Source organism: Oppia nitens, unplaced genomic scaffold, assembly GCF_028296485.1.
Source record: "Oppia nitens isolate AA-2021 unplaced genomic scaffold, nextdenovo-longstitch-racon4-pilon3 scaffold19_pilon_pilon_pilon, whole genome shotgun sequence".
Classification (NCBI taxonomy): domain Eukaryota; kingdom Metazoa; phylum Arthropoda; class Arachnida; order Sarcoptiformes; family Oppiidae; genus Oppia; species Oppia nitens.
In genome coordinates, this window is record NW_026533198.1 from 112,501 (window position 1) to 124,548 (window position 12,048).

A 12,048-nucleotide genomic window follows, 5' to 3' on the forward strand; every position below is an offset into this window, starting at 1 on the left:
GTATTTTGTTAGTAATTTCATCAGAAAATTAATTATTTTTTATTCAGCAGTTTTTTTGTTGTTGGTATTCATTACAAACTGATTACCCCCTCATCAAAAACAGTTAGTCAAACTAAAAACAATAGTGAGATAAAAAAATATATATATATAATAAAAGGATGAGTAGTAGGAGTGGTGGTTGAGAGAGCACCCGACACCCGGAGCTTTAATTTTATTTTATATATATATATATATATATATAAAAAAGTCAATTAAATAAAAAGATACTTAACTGCAAATAATTACAGTAATGTACAGATATTTAATGTATCGTTTAATTTCTAATTTTGATTTTATTTGTAATTTATTTCCTTATTTGAAAATTTTTAGTAAAAATTAATTACTACTAATTTAAACAGTCATTGTATATCCACAACAACAAAAAATTAAATAAATAAAAATATTATCATAGTTTATAACAACTATAATTTATATTGTAGACTACTGTATATTACTTTTAATTTTTGTAGCTATTGTTTGGCACACTGTTATTGTCAGCTTTTTTGATGGCCTCCAGTAATTGAGTGTATAGTTAATAATAATAATAGCAATAATATAGATAGTTATCATGAATTGGATGATAAATAGTTGCTTATAATCTCTATCTCTCTCTCTCTCTCTCTCTCTCTCTCTCTCTCTCTTTGTCTCTCTTTCTCTCTCATTGTATCTGTTAATAAAGTTATCATTTTGTTGCTAAACCTATATATATATATATATATATATTGTTACATATAGTCTGTATGATCGATAAATAGTGATAAAATCTTTTAATATTATTATTATTATTTTTTGTTTAGTTATTTGTAGTCAAAATATTTATTGAATATTAAGACGTCAAATATAAGACATAGTATTTTATTATATATATATATATATTATATTTTTTATCTGATTTGTTGACAACAATAAACGATAAGTTTATTTTTTGTTAAAAAAAGTTTAAATTTATTTGACATTATAAAATTACTGATAAAAAATACACATGTAGTACACAATTTTTTTATATATATCAAATTACTGTATATAATATATTGAACAATAATTGATTTAATTTTATGAAATTTTATGAAATGGAAAATGTTTTTAAAAATTTCCTTATAATATATATATATATATATTTGATTAGATTTTGATTGACTATTAAAATGGTTGTCTACTATTAAGTAATTATTTAATATTATAATTGTTAAAACAAAAGTTTGCATTTGTTGTATTATTTTATATTTATATATTACATACATAAGAATAATATAAAGTATTGTATATAAAATTACATATATTTTTTGTGTTGTATTTTTTTCATCGGCAATAATAAAAAAAAACTAAAAGTACTTTTAGGTTTCTCAACTCAAACTACTTGAATATAATGTACTTTGAATTTAACTGTATTTTTTCGCTACTTTTTTCCCCCCATTCATGACAGTCAGTCAGTCAATCAGTCATTCAATGAGAATTGAATACTACTATCGAGAGAGAGAGAGAAAAAAAAACTGTTACCACAAATGTAATGTCCAGTCACTCATCACATTCAATGATAGAGAGAGAGAGAGAGAGAGAGAGAGAGAGAGAGAGAGAGAGAGAGAGAGAGAGAGAGAAATATTTATATATCAAACACCAAATATCAATGTTAAAGATATATAAAAGATTAAGTCATAAAAATTTCTCTTTTTTATTTTTTTTGTTTGTCGGTTATATTACAGTAGTTTTAGTTGTGTATATGAGTATTGAAAGATACCAACCAAACAACAAAAAATTGCTGTCACATACAAAATACAGTATTACACTATTAAATATATATATATAATAGTAATAGTATTAGTCCCACAAAATAATAATAATAATAATGTGACACTTAGTAAATGTGTTATCAACTTATTTTTTTGTGCAAAGAGTGCATATCATATAATGTAATATAATTTATATATATATAGTATTAGTATATATTGTATACACATATATTCACACACACACACATCCCTGTCCCCAGTAATGTATATATATACAGTACACATATATATACACACATTAATGTGTTATAAGCCTCCTATTCATGGGTTTAGTTACTGAAGTTGACAACAACAACAACATCACACAAACAGACAAAAAACTTTGAAAAAATCTTTTTTTTTTGCTTAAGATATACACAACAAAAAAAGATGAGAGAAAAAAATTTGTTTGAATCGCATATACAGTATATATATCTCGGAGCCAAATACTGTATCATTTACTCAGTAAGACTACTACTACTACTACTACTACTATTACTACACAATTATTATTTCATGCCTACTGTGTGTGTGTGTGTGTGTGTGTGTGTACTGGTATGTACTACTAAACTACCAGTGCTTTTGATTTATACATTCAATGATATTATATATATATTTCTATTTTCACATTTTACGTCAGATTTTTGCATTTTCTTTAGGGGTTTTAATACTATAAGATATATAATATATATATTCAAAATTATTTTGTTTTGTTGTTGTTTTATATGGTTGTTTAAATAAAAATAATTTATATATTCTCATATATATTATATAAATTGATATACTGTTTGTGGAGTTATATCATATATAAAAAAATAGTTTATAATATTATATAAATTAGTTTACTGTAAATGTTATATTATTATTATTATTATTATAAAGCATTAACTAATTTATAATATTATTATACACGATATAAATTTATATATATATATAAAGTAATTTTTTATTATTAATTTTATGCCAAAGTTACATAAATATAATAACAATAATTTTTATTTTTGTAAATTTTTATTATTTTCGCTAATGTGTTTTATAATATATTATATACAGTATATTCAATATATATATATATAAGATATTTTCAACTATACTATACTTTTATCAAAAAAAAAATTCACTTATGATTTATAAGCGCTTATAGTATTTATTTTCAATATTTTTTATTATTTTTACTACTACTACTACAGTATATATTTCACAAAATATTAAAAAATAATATTAAAGCAAAACTTTTTAATATCAGAAAAAATTATATAATTTTTAAAAAATGTGTGATATTATATTACATATACAGTATAGTATAATAAAATAAATTAAACTGGGTCACATATATATATATACTGTATATAATAGAGAGAGAGAGAGAGAGAGAGAGAGAGAGAAAGTTATAGATTGATCTTCAAAAATGATAATAATTGGATTAAATTTCCTTATTTTTCAAAGCCATTTGTCTGATTATTGCTTGAAAAATATGTTATATTTTATTTTTGCAAAAAATTGACGGCAATATACAGTATAAATATATATATATATATATATATATATACTAAATATAGTAGAAATAAGTGGAAATATTGAATCAAAAATTCATATATAAATTCAAGGAATAGTGAATTTATTTTTTTTTATAAAAAAAACGATAGTCAATATATAAAAATTTATATATATATATATACGATAATGTAGTTTATAATCTATATATATATATATTATACTACAGTAGTATATAGCATACTTAGTACAATATATCTATAATAAACTGTATATACTATATATATATATACTTATATTATTGTAGATTTACAATAAAAAAAAAATTTCAAATAATATGAGTAATTCTGTGAATTTGAATTACATGGAATCATAAACTTTTTTTTCATCGATTTTTTTTGTATGTTAGCGTAAAATATTAATGACTATAATCATTGTCGAAATAATCGCAAATAAATTTTTTTTTATTGTTTCAAATGTATTTATATTTAGTCAGAAAATATATATACAATATATATACAGTATATACATATATATATAGTAAAAATGTCACACAATTTTTTTTAAATTAAGATTTATTTATCAAAACTATTGTTTTGAATATTAACAACACAATAGTAGTTGCATAATATATGATTGTTTTTTTTCACTAAAAATATATTTTTTTTATTTGAAACAATTTTTTTATTAGTTTAAATTAATTCATTAAAATTTTATTGCTGGTTATACAGTATATTATATATATATATATATATAACTACTATAATAAATAAGTTGTTTTTTTTAAATTAAGTTTAATTTAACTTTACATAAATTTTATTTCTAACGGAAAGATAATTAGTTTTTTCTATTAAAAAAATAAAATACAGTAAAATATATTCATATTATTATTATTATTAATATTAAAAGGTTAATCTAATAATAAATTGAAAGTAATTAAAAAATATATTAATTAGTGTATTATGTTATTTATTATTATTATTATTATGAAATGCTATGTAAATGCCATAACAAATAATATGTTTATATTTACTAAGTATATGTTATTAACAAAATTTATTTTTATTAAAAAATGTTATTATAATTTATAAACTTATAAACATGTTTTCAAATAAAAATAAATCATATTGATATTACAAAATATAATATAGTAATAATAATAATAATAATAATAATAATAATAATAATAATAATTTCAGTAAAATTAATAAGTTTTTAACAAAATTTTCTATTTTAAAAAAATAAATTGTTGTTTCACAAGAATTTTTTTTAAATTATAAAATAAATCTTTAAATAATTTATTTTTCCTGTAATAATAATAACATAGTTTTGAAATAATATTTTATTTTAGTCTACACTAACAATCAATATTTGTTTTGTTGTTTTTTTATTTGATTAAACATTTAATATAAATTGATTGTCAAAATCATGTGAATTAATGGATTTTTAAGGAAATCAATGATATTATCGATGACAACACATAATAGATAGAAATTTAAGAAATTATTTTATATAAATTTTATAAAAAAAATTTCTATTAGTCTATTTCAAATTATAAATAAATTAAAATTCTAATATAATATATATATAATTTATGTTACTATTATATCATTAATTTAAAAAAAAAATTATGATTTTACGATAAGTGTCATCAATCATTGCATAGTTTATTTAATAATAATTTAATTAAAAAGTCAAAAATACATACACACACAATATATATATATGCTTTTTGATATAATGATTTTGATATAATTTTAATAAATCATATATATATATATATATATATAATTTAATATATATATAGAATATTAATTTAATTTTATAAAAATAACTTTTTTGAATTGTTAAGTATAATATAATTTTCATATTAAGTCAAAAATATAAGTTATATACTGTATATATCACAGTTGTTTTATGAGTTAATAATTTTTCGCTTACAAATTATTGGTAATTTATATATATATTATATGTTTATAGTTATTGAATAATACTGTATATAATAAAGTATTATAATAATAATAATAATAATAATATATTATATAAATATTATCTAATAAATACTGTATATATATATATATAGTAGTATACAATATTATTCAATGTATACATAGTATAATATATAATAAATATAAATATAAAGTAAAATGCATAACCATAAAGTTTAAGTAAACAATTTTCAATAACCAATAATTTTTTTTTTATTTGAATTCCTATTTTAAATCTCTAAAGACTTTTCTGTATAAATTTCCATTTGCTTTTCGAGATAATAATAATAATATAAAAAATATATTATTATTATTATTATTATTATATATATATATAAAGCAATATTTTCAAACACATATATATTTTTTTTCCTACGATAATGTACCGGAAATTTTCAATTGTTTTTGTTGTGTTGTCTGTGTCTGTCTATGACATGAAAATCTATGACACTTTAGTGTTGAATAAAATGATTTTTTTTTTGTTACACATTTTCTCTACACTAAATATACTGTATTTATATATTTCTAACAATAAATATGGAAAAATTTTGTTTATGTTTTTTTAAATTGTTATTCAAAACAATATATATATATATATATATATATATAAATAGTTTTAAATTTTTCGTATTTTATTGGTTTTTTTGGTATATATTTAATACTAATATTTAATCCATGAAAACAACTCATAATTAATAATAATCTTATTTTCTATTATTCATTATATATCATAATATTGTACCTGATTTTTATGCATTTATTTAATACTGTATTCAAATGTTTAATTTTTCTAAATCTAATATAAATAAATAAAATTTCATAATTTTTGTAATATTTTAGATTTAATTATCTATTTTATATATTTATAAGTACTACTCAAATAATTTTAGGAAATGATTTATTTTAAAAATGATTTTTGCAATTAATTTAATAAATACATATCTGTAATTACTATTTCATAATAATAATAATAATAATTTTGTTTTATATTATTTTATTATGTTTTGATTGGCAATTATAATATATAAAGTTTATATATATATATATATAGTTTTAAATTTTTCTTATTTTATTGGTTTTTTTGGTATATATTTAATACTAATATTTAATCCATGAAAACAACTCATAATTAATAATAATCTTATTTTCTATTATTCATTATATATCATAATATTGTACCTGATTTTTATGCATTTATTTAATACTGTATTCAAATGTTTAATTTTTCTAAATCTAATATAAATAAATAAAATTTCATAATTTTTGTAATATTTTAGATTTAATTATCTATTTTATATATTTATAAGTACTACTCAAATAATTTTAGGAAATGATTTATTTTAAAAATGATTTTTGCAATTAATTTAATAAATACATATCTGTAATTACTATTTCATAATAATAATAATAATAATAATTTTGTTTTATATTATTTTATTATGTTTTGATTGGCAATTATAATATATAAAGTTTATATATATATATATATATATATATATTACTCTAATATTCAGTAAAAAAATTGCAATATTTTTTTTATCAAATATATTTGTTAAATCAAAAATCAACGTTAAGGAAATAAAAATTATATATTTTTAAAATAAAAAAATAATATAAAAACCAATTGTTTTTTTTATGATTTTTATCAAATATTATTTGTGTTTAATATTATTTTATGTTTGATAAAAACCATTTGTTACACAAATTGACAATTACAATAATAAGATTAAGTTTGATATAAAACTTATATATTAATATATATATAAATATATTGTTATATATATATATATATTAATAATGTATAAATACTGTATAAGCAAATATTGCAGTATAAATATATATATACTGTATTTATATATTTATAAAATAATGTTGCTTATATAACTAAAACTAAAATAGTTTAACTATTTTTTAAAAATATTTATAATATATATAATATCTGTTTTTGAAAGTTTATTTAATAATTTTGTTTATTATTATTATAATAATAATACTGTAGTTTTGTATTAGCTAACTAAGCAAAATGTTCATCAATTATAGTTTAAAAATAAATATACAGTATAAACACATACACACTTTATATCTATTAATATTATATATATATTTCAATATAATTTGTATATATATCCTATTATCTATAATACCTAATAATATATTAAATTGAATTGATTTTATATTATTATTGAAACTGATTTAATATGAATGTATAAACCGTTACTGTATATAATATATACATATATATATTAATATATTATATATAGTATATATCATATACTGTATAAGCAATATAACCTGTCTATACATAATTCAAATAAATACATAATAATACTACTGTATGATAGTATGAATTATAATGATGCAAATAATAAAAAATTTTATTTTAAAAAAATACATACCTTTCCAAAGCTACCCTTTCCGATGGCCCTTAATATCTGGAAGTCATCAAATGTCACCTCATCACTGGTACTGCCCTGTGATGATACACTCGACAGTTTGCTTCTATTGACTCCCATTATAATACAGTACAGTATATATATATATATATATATATATATATATATATATATATATATATATTATACAAGCAAACAAACCAAACTAAATAATAATTAAAAAAAAATTTATACAACAAACACACAGTATATTTGTAGTGGAAAATAGGTTTTAGTTTTATTTTTAAAATGTTTGTTTGTTATATTAATAATATACCTGTATATAATGGATATTTGGTATATAATGTATTTTTATAAGAGTATTATATTGATATTAAATTTTAACTGTATTATTTTTATATTATTAATAATGTTTTATATATATATTGATATACAGTATATGCTGTATATTTGGTTAACTGTCCGTCTCTTTTGTTTAGATATATTTAATAAATTTATCATATATTTAATAGAGACATAAAATAACAAATAAATAAAATATTAATATGTTTATATAAACCATTATACTGTAGTAGTAGGAAACAATTGAAAATAATTTTTGTATATTAATATTTATAATGTATTTTAATGTTATATATACTATATATATATATATACTGTATAAAGTATATTAATAATTCATAATTTATCAAATTAAAACAAAAAACATTTAATTTATGAAATATTGAAGAAAAATAAAACAAAACACAATTAAATTACAATCAATTTAATGGTATCTATTATTTTATTATATTATTATAATATATTAATTTTTTTAAAACAACTTATTATTATTGATATGATTAGTTCACAATATCAAAAAACAACATGTATTAAGATATTTAATTTTTTTAACAAATATATTACTTTTGGTTTCACAACGTTTAACTAAATAAATAGTTTAATTTGAGTTATTATTATTAACATATATTTTTTTTTTTAAACATTGAATACATATTTTTCGTGATTTTCTATCGTTAAGTATTAATAGTTTATACTCAAAAAAACACAGTTAATATACTTATAGACTAAATATATTGAACCAAAAAAAAACAAAAAATTATTTCAAGCATTTAATAGTCAATGCGATCAATAAGATAATAATTGCATAAAAAAAATTCTGGGAAATAGCGTATAAAACAAATTAGATAATATTAAAAAAAATTATTGAACAAAAAACAACAAAACTTAAACTAGAGATAACTTATTTGTGGAGCACTGGTATATACTGTAATAACTAATACCATATAATACTAGTGCTGATGATGATAATGGTGATGATAGTGATAGTTATTAAATGCCGGTAACTATTGATGAGAGACAACAAACCCTTTAAACATTTGAACAAAAAAAAACAAACGAAAAAAATCAGTGAAACGAAAAATAAAAATTTAAATCCAATTTTTTTTGCCAATTTTTATCTCAAAAAATATACACAATTTAAAGTAAACAAACGTAACAAAAATAATAATTGATAATTTTTTTAATAGCTAATATATAATTTTATTTCGCAATTATTATTAGGATTTTTTTTGGCTAATAAAACATTTTTTGACTCAAATAATTATTTAATATATTCAATAAAGTTATTATTATTATTATTATTATTATTAATTTAATTAATAGTCACAAAACTATACGACAATCTTTTTTTTTAAAAACTTTTAATACTGTAATATCAATTATATTATTATTATTATAGTCATAACATTTACTTTTTGTTTAAAAAATTATTTTATTTTTATATATTTAAATAATTTTTTTTAATAAGTTATGTCTAAAATATTATACTTAAATCTGCTATTGTTTAGTAATAACAGAGTTTATACATACAATTTATCTGTTTGTTTGGTCACTTATATAAAAAAAAAACTGGCAAACAGTTATCGATGTTATTATGATATTATTATTATTACTATTACTTTATGATTATTACTTAAACAGAGACATCGCCTCTTCAATATAGTGTGTGTTTGTACTGTATGTACAGTATGTATGTGTGTGTGTGTTGTGTTGAGAATACCAGAATCGACACACAAAAACAACTGTTCAAAAACAGACATCCACTGTAGGAAAAAGGGAAATATACAGTATATATATGTATAGAATATATATATATATAGAGAATATATGACATTACATATATAATTATAGAGCTGTAGTAGACATGAGTTTCTATAGACGGAGAAGCGCATGGGTTGTATGTTGAACGCAATGAGCGCTAACACTTGAAATATAGCAAAATAAATCCGTGATTTGAATTGATATTATGATAATAATAATAAATATGTTATATACTGTATATATATATATATATATATATATATATATATATATATATATATGTATATATATATATATATAGAGAGAGAGAGAGAGAGAGAGAGAGATATTTGCAAAGAATTTAAAGGCTAAACATTTAGTATTATTATTATTATTATTATTAGTAGTAGTAGTAGTAGTAGTAGTAGTAGTAGTAGTAATGACAGACACAGTATATTATTATTATTATTATTATTTGTATTAGTAGTAATAGTTGTAGTAATATACAGTAGTGTTATGTAAGTTTATTTTATAATATATATATAACTTATATATCATATATAAATAAATAAATTTATAAAAGCTTTTTTTTATACGCAATTTTATTTTGTAAACTTAGTTTTATTCAAAATTTAAAGTACTTAACACGTTTTATATATATATAAAAGCATTTTTTTTATCAAATATGACATAATAAAAATTATTGAGAAAGAAAGAGAGAGAGAGAGAGAGAGAGAGAGAGAGAAGAGAGAGAGAGAGAGATAGCATTAGCAATAATAATTTTTTTATCTATTATTTACTATTTTGTTGCTTATTTCTGGGTATAAATTGGATAAAATAATAGTAATAATAAAACTGTTTTTATTTCTTTAGGCTTTTATAAAAAAAACTAAAAATAAATATTATTACAGTATATTGTGATAAATACGTTTAACTAATGTATAATTTCAATCATCTGAAAAGGTCATCATTATATATTAATTTTTTTTCAACTAATAAATTATAATAATTATAAATATAATAGTTTCTAAATGTTAATTTAGAAAATTGTTTTATAACTATTAAAACTAAATATTTTATTTATTGATTTTTTTATGTGTGTCTTATATTTTATTAAATTAAATTACTAAATGATTATTTAAAATATAGAAATATATTATACTTTACTTTTATTTTAAAAGTAAAACTTTTATTAATTTAATTAAACATTTTTATAGTCTAATAAAATAAGATTATATGATATTATGCGCTATTTATTAAATATAAAGTGTTCATAAATTTCAAATTTTTTTATTAAATGTTTTTATTTTGCATTGTTTTGTATATTTAATATATTTGTCTATATATTATTGATTGACATATATATATACATATATACATATAGCTATATATATATACATTATGTATAATGTATTTATACTCTATTATTAAATTATAAAAATTGACTTAATATAAAATCGATAAATTAAATCAAATTTATAAAAGTCGATAAAAAAATTATTTATTTATTTATTAAATATTTATTGATTCATAATTACTAAATAAATACTCCTTCGAAAACTTATAATACTTTTTATTTTTATTTATTTATAAAAAAATTTTAATTAATTTTTTTTGAACCTATCAAATATTTGTTTTAGATAATATACAAATTTTAATTAAGCTAAGTTTATTATACTGTTATATTATGTAATTTATGCAAACAAATGTTATGCAAATAAAATAACAGTTAACTATAATACATAATACATAATAATAATAATAATAGTATTACTATTACATATAAAATATACAATGTGTAGCATAATATAATAAATCGTTGTCATAGTTTTATTACTAATTTATATATATATTTTTTGTATCATATTATATATATATATACTTTTATATATAAATACAATACACATTTGAATATATATATATATATATATATATATATAAACTAAAGTCAAATTATGTTAAAGTGCACATTGACAAATTGCAAAAATAAAAATTTTAAAATTTGAACTGAAAATTGAAATTTATTGATTTATAAATTTTAGTAGATTTTTATTTTTATATATCATAACATTTTATTGCAAATGTTATTATAGTATAAATAAGTATAATATATTTCAATGTTTATAAAAATAAAATTGGTTTTATATTAACTTATTTATTGTTTAATAAACATTTTATTATTATAACTTTTTTTAAAAAAAAAGTTGGTAAATTGATTTAGATAAAAAAAAATAATACATAAACAAATTTTTTGGATAAATTTATTTTCAAATATACCCCTATATA

At 17.4% G+C, this 12,048-nt stretch overlaps 1 protein-coding gene across 1 annotated transcript in view; it reads right to left on the reverse strand.

The window, feature by feature from the left end:
- The window catches only part of LOC128966001 (serine/threonine-protein kinase 32B-like), a 32,299-nt gene extending 24,508 nt beyond the window's left edge, over positions 1 to 7,791 (reverse strand). The window contains exon 1 of the mRNA XM_054312799.1: positions 7,684 to 7,791. The gene's annotated coding sequence lies outside the window, so the exon portion shown is untranslated. The remainder of the gene's footprint in view (positions 1 to 7,683) is intronic.
- Positions 7,792 to 12,048: the final 4,257 nt, after the last annotated feature.